Raw genomic sequence first — 8,549 nt, forward strand, 5'->3', positions numbered from 1 at the left:
CGAAGGGAAAGCGCGTCTCCAGCCACCTCTCTTACCATCCCAGGACATCCGGCCTCCCCTCCGACGGCCCTGCGGATTCTTTAATTTGTGGAGGAGGGCGTGGGTGGGTGTGTCCCTCCTTTCCCCTCTGTGCCTGTTCACCTGGTGATGAAGGTGAGTGTGGGAGTGCGTGTTCAGGTCAGAATTCCTGAAACCCCAGATGTGGGTCACAGCTGCCAGACCCTGCAAGACACGCCAGGCCCGGGCCAGGTCCCACCCCAACCCAGGTGGCTCCTGCTCCTCCAGATCCCCTTGCAGGACCTGGAAGGACCCAGACTTGGGGTTGAGGGAGAAGGGCGATGCCAGCGAGAGGTCCTTTGGGGAGAACACAGGGTCCCTGCTTTCTAGAGTGGTGGCAAGGCTGAGATTGAAGATGGGGCGCTCCTCCATGCTCACATTTTTGAGGGTCTATTACTACTGGAGTCCAGGAACACTCCAGTTGTGTTAGATTCCAACACTCCACCCGCCAGCCTTTTCCCTCTCTCTCCCAGCCGCTTCGCAATACCTTTATTTCGTTTTGCCTTTTGCTCTACTCGAGCTTAACTGGCTTTCCCTCACCTGGCCTTTATTGCCAGCCTCTGCCCCCCGAGCCCTGCTGGCTTCACTTAATTGTCTTTGCTGCTGGCCATGATCCCAACCTGGACACCCTCCCTTCTCCAGGGAGCCGGTGCTGGCTCCTCCTTCCAGACCCAGCTCCAAAGCCCTCCCTCCAGGAGGTTCTCAGGGCCCAGCATCAGGAGGTGCAGCGCCCTTTGACCTTACATGTCCAGGTGGTCCTGTTGTTGGCATCCCTGGCTGCATTGGACCCCAGGATATGGAAAAAGGTATAGGGAGTCTGCTATTCTTGCAAGATGAAGCTTAACTTTCTTTGTGGCACCTTCCCTGGTCCCCACTCCCCCGTGTTGAAATCACTGTTCTCTGTCCCACGAGATTGTGAGCCTTTCCTATGACTAGCACACATACTAGCATAAATGTTTGCTGAGTGAGAGGTGTTTCTTGCCACTTGGACAATTATAGTCTAATTGGGAGGAATAGATCATATACATAAAGGGGAAAAACAAACATCACAAGGTGACAGAGCCTGAGGACCAGACTGGCTGCGCCAGTAATTGTTTATTGGCCCCCTCTGCCCCTTGGGGTGTCTATTCTGCTTTCCAAGTCACGAAGGACAAGGGTCATCACCTCTAATTTACTTTAACTCACCTGCTACCGGGTCTGGGGTTTTGCACACAGCAGGTGCCCGACGTATGTCTAAGTGGACCAGAAGGTGTGAGATGGGTTTGCTGTGACCCAGAACAGGGCTACCCACTTCCAACCCTAACAGCCACTAGGATTAAGTCTTGGTTCTGTTCTCAGAAACTCCAGGAAAATGAATCCCGTTCTTCTCTCCTTCTCCTCCCCCTCCTCCTCCTTCCCCTCCTCCTCCTCCTCCTCTTCCTCCTTCTCTTCTTCTTCTCCTTTCTTCTTCTTCTTCTAACAAATCATTGTTTCAAATTAAATCATAAATGGAAGCCCAATTAAACAAACCAGGTCTCCCATCAATTAGCCCTATAGGTAAGGGCTGGCATGGCTCTGGCTGAATAAGGGGCTCAGGGCACTGCAGTCCCCAAAGCACCTCTCTAGACCCATTCCACAAAGCATGGTGTGAAAACCCATTTCCTGAGCCAGCCACTGGGTTACTCAGGAACATCCCCCTCCACCCTGTCCCACTTGCAGCCTTCGTCGGGGACTTTGGGAGAAACGAATGTATGTTGCATGAACCTGCTCTTCAGGGGTGGAGAGCAGCAGCTTCCCCCATTCACCTATGAGATGGCAGAGATGACACTTAGGTGGAGGGGCCCTCCTCCAAGCAAGCAGTCCTCATGTTCATCCCATGGGAGACAAAACCGAAATCTTCCTTCATCAGAACCTTGGTAGACCAGCTCTCACTCCTCCACTTACAGAAAAGTGTGCGGGAGAGTTGAGAATGCACTGGACCAGAAGCCAAGACAGTCACCTTCGCATGCTGGCTCTGCAACTAACTAGCAAGGTGATCTGGACAAGCCGAAGACACCTGGGAAAACGATACCTCTCTAAGAGTGCAACTTTCTGAGTTGTTTCAAAGGTTGGTGGGGCATGGTGGCTCACGCCTGTAATCCCAGCACTTTGGGAGGCCAAGGCAGGGGGATCACTTGAAGTCAGGGGTTCCAGACCAGCCTGGCCAACATGATGAAACCCCATCTCTACCAAAAAAAAAAAAAAAAAAAAAAAAATTAGCTGGTCATGGTGGTGAGCACCTGTAATCCCAGCTACTTGGGAGGCTGAGGCAGGAGATTCGCTTGAACTCGGGAGGCGGAGGTTTCAGTGAGTCAAGGTCATGCCACTGCACTCCAGCCTAGGTAATAGAGTGAGACTCCATCTCAAAAAAAAAAAAAAAAAAAAAAAGAGTTGTTTCAAGGGTCAAAAAAGCCACCTTGGGCCGGGTGTGGTGGCTCACAGTTGTGATCCCAGCGCTTTGGGAGGCTGAGGCGGGCAGATCACAAGGTCAGGAGATCGAGACCATTGTGGCCAACATGGTGAAACCCTGTCTGTACTAAAAATACAAAAATTAGCTGGGCTTGGTGGCAGGCGCCTGTATTCCCAGCCATTCCGGAGGCTGAGGCAGAAGAATCACTTGAACCCAGGAGGTTGAGGTTGCAGTGAGCTGAGATCACGCCACTGTACTCCAGCCTGGCGACAAAGCGAGACTCTGTCTCAAAAAAAAAAAAAAAAAAAAAAAAAAAAAGCCACTTTGCATGTCGTATACACTTAGCTGCCATTTGTGGACTGGGCAGTAAATTCTGACTTTTCTGCCTTTTATTTTGGAGACAGTGAGCCCAACACTGTCTAGGAGGCATATATTACATCCACTTTTAAAAAAATTTTCTTTTTCTTTTTTTTTTGAGATGGAGTCTTGCTCTGTCACCCAGGCTGGAGTGCAGCGGCACAATTTTGGCTTACTGCAACAGCACAATTTTGGCTCACTGCAACCTGTACCTCCTGGGTTCAAGCAATACTCCTGCCTCAGCCTCCTTAGTAGCCAGGACCACAGATGTGTGCCACCATGCCAGGCTAACCTTTGTATTTTTAGTAGAGACGAGGTTTCGCCATGCTGGACTCCTGGCCTCAAATGATCCACCCACCTCAGGCTCCTGAAGTGCTGGGATTAGAGGTGTGAGCCACCTACATGCACTGTTAATTCTCACTCTCACCCCCTGACGACACCAGGGGAATCTGAGGTGCAGAGCTTGAGTAACTTGCCCCAGGTTTCACACCTGGAGGGTGGTGGGGTCAGATCCTAGCTCAAATCTCCGTGACTTCAAGGCCAGAGTTTTTCCAAGGACGCTAAGCAGCCTCTTTGCCATTGTTAAGTACTGCTGGGCTGTGTCATTATTATTACCTGTTAATTGAGGGGGGGACCCCAACGGGAGCTCCACAGTTTGCCTTTCTGTTTGTGGACACCCACTGGCAGCTGCGCTTGGTCCTGCGGTTATGAGGGTGTAGACTGTGGAGTCGCATAAGGACTTGACCGCCGGCACAGGGAGCTGGAGCAAACCCAAGACTGACTGAGACCATTCATCATGCCTGGGTGAGCACAATTTAAATCTGGAAATTTCTGCTCAGCCAGATTAGAGAACTCTAAATGACAGTATTTAACTGCTGCCTGAGGACCCTGGAGTTTCTCCCATGTGACACTTCCAGAATTGAGGGAGGGATGTGCTCTTCTCTTGCCTAGGAGGAGGTCCTGGACTGGTCTTGTGGGGAGACTGGACACTTGGCATCCTCTCCCGCTATGAACTGCCCCCCAACCCCCGCCGTATAAATGTTACTGCTGGGGGTGTGAACAAGTAAACATGTATTATTACCTCCCTTGCCAGCTGAGAAGGTGGCAATATTTGCCAGTCCCTTGGACCAGTCTCCCAAACCATCTTTTTCCACACGTGGTGGTGTCTTTCCTTCTTACTGAATCATTTAGGTAATTACCTCAATTCTTCACTTTACTTTGGCTATGAAGACAGAGCCTTAATGAGCCCAGAGCCCTGAAGAATCCCAGCTCCGTGGTGAGGCAGCCAGGCGGCGGCCATGGGAGGGGAAGACGGTATTAGGGTGCTCACGTTGCGTAACCTGCACGTCCGAGCGGCCAAGCCAGCTGCATCTGCAGCCCGGACGAGAAGACGGGAGAGGCCCTCCACCAACCAGGGGAACACAGTCACTTTCTGCAGCAACTCCCAAAGCCTTTAGGTAAAGCTTTGTTTTCTCCCTTTGTCCTCCAGAAATAATGACCTTTGTGTGTCAACTTTTGTAGTATCTCATTTCTGAACCCAAAGCAGATGGTTCTGGTGATTTCAGAAGGCTTAGTGAGGGGATTTGAGGAACCTGGGTGAGATCTCAGGTGAACTGACACAAAGCATGGTTTCTAGTTTCTATAGCCAAGGCTTGGGGATGAGGCTCAGAAGATTCTGGGGCTTGGCTCTGTGTGGAGGGTTATCTGCAATCCATGCAGCCTGCTCAGCCTTCAAGAAGAATGCCTGGAGATCCAGGTCCTGACAGCCTCCCCTGCATCAGATGATGCACGCTGCAAGGATGACTTTCTTTTCTTTTCTTTTTTTTTTTTTTTTTTTGCTTCAGTATTTCAGTAGGCTCCTTTGAGGATGAGAAAATGCTCCATGGCTTTATGTATTCAAGTTTATTCCATTTCATTTGCTTATCACAGATACCCCATTCAAGGTGATGGAAGCCAGATATACAGCATTTATTTTTTCAGCTCAGCTGTGATAAAACAGTGGCACACTCACCATCTCCATGCCAGGCCAGGACTTAGAAGTGCAGAGAGAAAGGAAATAGCATTTTGTGAGTGTCCTCTGGGTGCCAGTCATTGAGTCCCTCATTTCAGTTATCCATCACAACAACCATATAAAGAGGACACTTTTATCCCCGTTGTGTAAGTGGTGAACTTACAGCTAAACAGAGAGCAAGTCACTGAGCCAGGATTTGAACCCAGCTCTGCCTGGAGCACAGCTGGGCTCCATCTGCTACTACACTGCACCCCAGTCCCCGAAGGGCACAGCGGCCACTTTGTCCACTTCTCCTTCCTCCCTTCCTCCTCCTCCTCACATATTTATCCAGATGAAATCAATTTCAAATGATGATCAAAGTCACATGAGGGGGCGGGCGTGGTGGCTCACACCTGTAATCCCAGCACTTTGGGAGGCCGAGGTGGGTGGATCACTTGAGGTCAGGAGTTCAAGACCAGCTTGGCCAACATGGTAAAATCCTGTATCTACTAAAAATACAAAAAAGTTAACTGGGCATGGTTGGGTGGCAGGGAGGGGGGCTCCTGTAATCCCAGCTACTCAGGAGGCTGAGGCAGGAGAATCACTTGAAGCCAGGAGGTGGAGGTTGCAGTGAGCTGAGATCACACCACTGCACTCCAGCCTGGGCAACAGAGCAAGACTCCATCTAAAAATAATAAAAATAACAAAATTCACATGAGGGTGGAGAGGTTAGGAGACAGCTGTGCTTTTTTTTTTCTTTTTTTTTTTTTTTTTGAGACGGAGTCTCGCTCTGTCACCCAGGCTGGAGTGCAGTGGCCGGATCTCAGCTCACTGCAAGCTCCGCCTCCCGGGTTTAGGCCATTCTCCTGCCTCAGCCTCCCGAGTAGCTGGGACTACAGGCGCCCGCCACCTCGCCCGGCTAAGTTTTTGTATTTTTTAGTAGAGACGGGGTTTCACCGTGTTAGCCAGGATGGTCTCGATCTCCTGACCTCGTGATCCGCCCGCCTCGGCCTCCCAAAGTGCTGGGATTACAGGCTTGAGCCACCGCGCCCGGCCCGACAGCTGTGCTTTTTAAGCTATGGCGGTGGGTCTGGAGTTTGGGGTTTGGAGAAGGCTCCCCATTTCCTGGGCAGGTAGGAGTGAGCTAGGTTTATGGCAGGCAGGTTCTAGAAGCCACCAGCCTTGGGAGCCCACCCTTCTCTTCCTCCCTCCTGGCTCTTACCCCCAGCACCTGCCCTGATGCTAGCCAGAGTGGAGGGCGGAGGGCCAGCCCCTGGCCCAAGTACCCAGTGGCCCCTCTGAGGTGCCTCTGGTCTCTGGCTGCTACCCTCTCCTGGGCATTTTCCATTTACTGTGATGGCAGGAAAATCCAGTATCCTTAAACAGCAAACAACACAGTGAACTGTGAGTGAAGTCCGTGTGGGCTTATCCAGACCTGTGTGTTTGCAAACCAGATCCCAGTATGGACTGTGCCCTGCAGGCAGTCTCCCTTGCTAGAATCTGTTCTGGAACCAGCCCGGTTGATGAGCATGTTGATATTAACAGCCTGGCTTGGCCAAAGCTTCCGGCGCAGCACGCTTTAGTGTCGGCTGGTTATTCTGAGAACATTCTTTTCAAAACACTCTACAGGACAAACAGACCGAGAGGTTCCTTTGTCCACAGCTGGCCTCTGAAACTGAGCTGACTCTCAAAGGGTTGAGAAGAACCCCAAGGAGGAGATCGTCTGCACTCAGAGGCTGAAACGTTTGAAAACAGGTGCGGGAGGGGGCGGGGAGGATGGTCAGTGACAGCACATTCTTCAGCAAACATGTGTCATTTGTGCTTTCACCAAAGCAGAGCTTTTAATTCCTAAAATATAACAGCCTGGTGCAGGGGCTGGAAGAAGAGGGCGCGTTTTATGGGCAACTCTGCTAAATGCTTGGTTGCTGAATGAAAGGTTTGGTTCCGCGGAGGTCCAGGTACCTTCGCCTTCAGAACCACACCTTCCTTTTCATCTCCAGCCTCCCTGGGCTCTCAACTGACTGCTGGGGGCTGGGGGGTGGGTTGCTCTTGGCCCTCCTGTAGCTATGCTTGCTACTGGGTGGGAGGGCTTGCTTTATACTGCAGACATCTTTCTGGATTGTTGCTATCAATTGACTACTTGCCCTCTGCCTCCTATGTCCGTGATTCCTGCTTGTCACAGAAGAACTGCTGGGTCTTTATTGCTTTTCTCTCCAAGGCCTTTTGATGAGGCGGAAAGGAAAGGTCATCAGATTCAGGCTGACCTGGGTTTCCACTTCTGCTTTGTCATTTGCAGCTGTGTGGCCTAGGACTAGTGGCTGAACCTCTCTGGGCCCCAGTAAGATGGAAAACCAAACATGGGCCTCATCGGGTTGGTTATCGTGCAGATTCAGTAAGCCCAGGGAAAACATTAACACAAAATGCTAATAGCTGATGCTTACTGAGCTCTTTGTGTGTACCGCACTCTATTTGATGTGCTTGGCCATACATTAACTTATTTGATTTTTTCCAAAATTCTTAGAGATCGATACTGTTATCAACCTCATTTTACCGAAGAGGTAACGAAGGCATGGACAGGGTAAATTGCTTGCCAAGCATTGCCCGATTTTAAGCCTCTGCAGTCTGTATACAGAACCTGTGCTTATAATTTTGATTTAAATACTTACTAAATGAACAGTAACTTTTATTATCTTGCTCGTTAATACTCCCTGACAACTAAGTTGTCCTCAACTGCCAACAACCACTGCTTATCCTCAACTGCTTATCCTTAACTGCCAACAGTCACTGATGTCACTGGACCCAAGCACCCTTTGTAATACAGACCTATTAATTTATCTATTCCAGAAATATTGTTATTGTTCCTCCCCCCCCCTTTAGCAGAGCCCTCCCTATTGGTTCATATTGTCCCCTGGGAACCTATGTGGGTCTTCTTGGGGATGAAGACATTATTGAAATTATTGCTGGCTGGGCGCTGTGGCTCACGCCTGTAATCCCAACACTTTGGGAGGCCGAGGCGGGTGGATCACCTGAGGTCAGGAGTTTGAGACCAGCCTGGCCAACACGGTGAAACCCCATCTCTACTTAAAATACAAAAAAAAAAAAAAAAAAAAAAAAAAATAGCCTAGTGTGGTGGCAGGCGCCTGTAATCTCAGCTAGTTGGGTGGCTGAGGCATGAGAGTCACTTGAACCTGGGAGGTGGAGGTTGCAGTGAGCTGAGATTGTGCCATTGCACTCCAGCGTGGGCAACAAGAGTGAAACTCCATCTCAAAGAAAAAAAAAAAAGAAAAGAAATCATTGCTGTCAGTTGCAAAAACTCTCTTTAAATTCCTTTCTTGTCCAGGAAGTGGCGGCAATGTGTGATATAGGAAAAAGGCTGTGGCAAGCAACTCAACTCTTCCAGGCCCACTCATCCCAGCAATCCACTGGCAGAGTGGCACCTGCTTTGGTAGAGCTGCTATGAGATTTGAAGAAGACATTGGTGCCCAGCTGACCCAGGCAAGATAGTCTGGCATCAGCAGATGTCACCAGGAGATGCACATAATACAAAATAAGAAATCATATTTACTAATGAATGAGCAATGCTCCTGGGGTCCTGGGGGCCTCTTCAAGTGGTCTGCAGGATCACTGGAGTGTCTGCCCAGAAGCACTTGCTCCCTGCATGACTGCGGTGGGCCTCAGGGCTTCCCCATGCCACCCTAGCCCACCCAGGGCGGTGCC

General features: G+C 50.3%; 1 long non-coding RNA gene across 1 annotated transcript; it reads left to right on the forward strand.

Moving 5' to 3' along the window:
* The first annotated feature begins 3,287 nt into the window (after positions 1-3,287).
* LOC126938374 (uncharacterized) lies at positions 3,288-4,887 on the forward strand. Its single transcript, XR_007720066.1, has 3 exons — positions 3,288-3,646; positions 4,073-4,299; positions 4,772-4,887. It is a non-coding gene; the product is annotated as an uncharacterized LOC126938374 (long non-coding RNA).
* Positions 4,888-8,549: the final 3,662 nt, after the last annotated feature.

This window comes from Macaca thibetana, chromosome 16, assembly GCF_024542745.1.
Source record: "Macaca thibetana thibetana isolate TM-01 chromosome 16, ASM2454274v1, whole genome shotgun sequence".
Taxonomy (NCBI): domain Eukaryota; kingdom Metazoa; phylum Chordata; class Mammalia; order Primates; family Cercopithecidae; genus Macaca; species Macaca thibetana.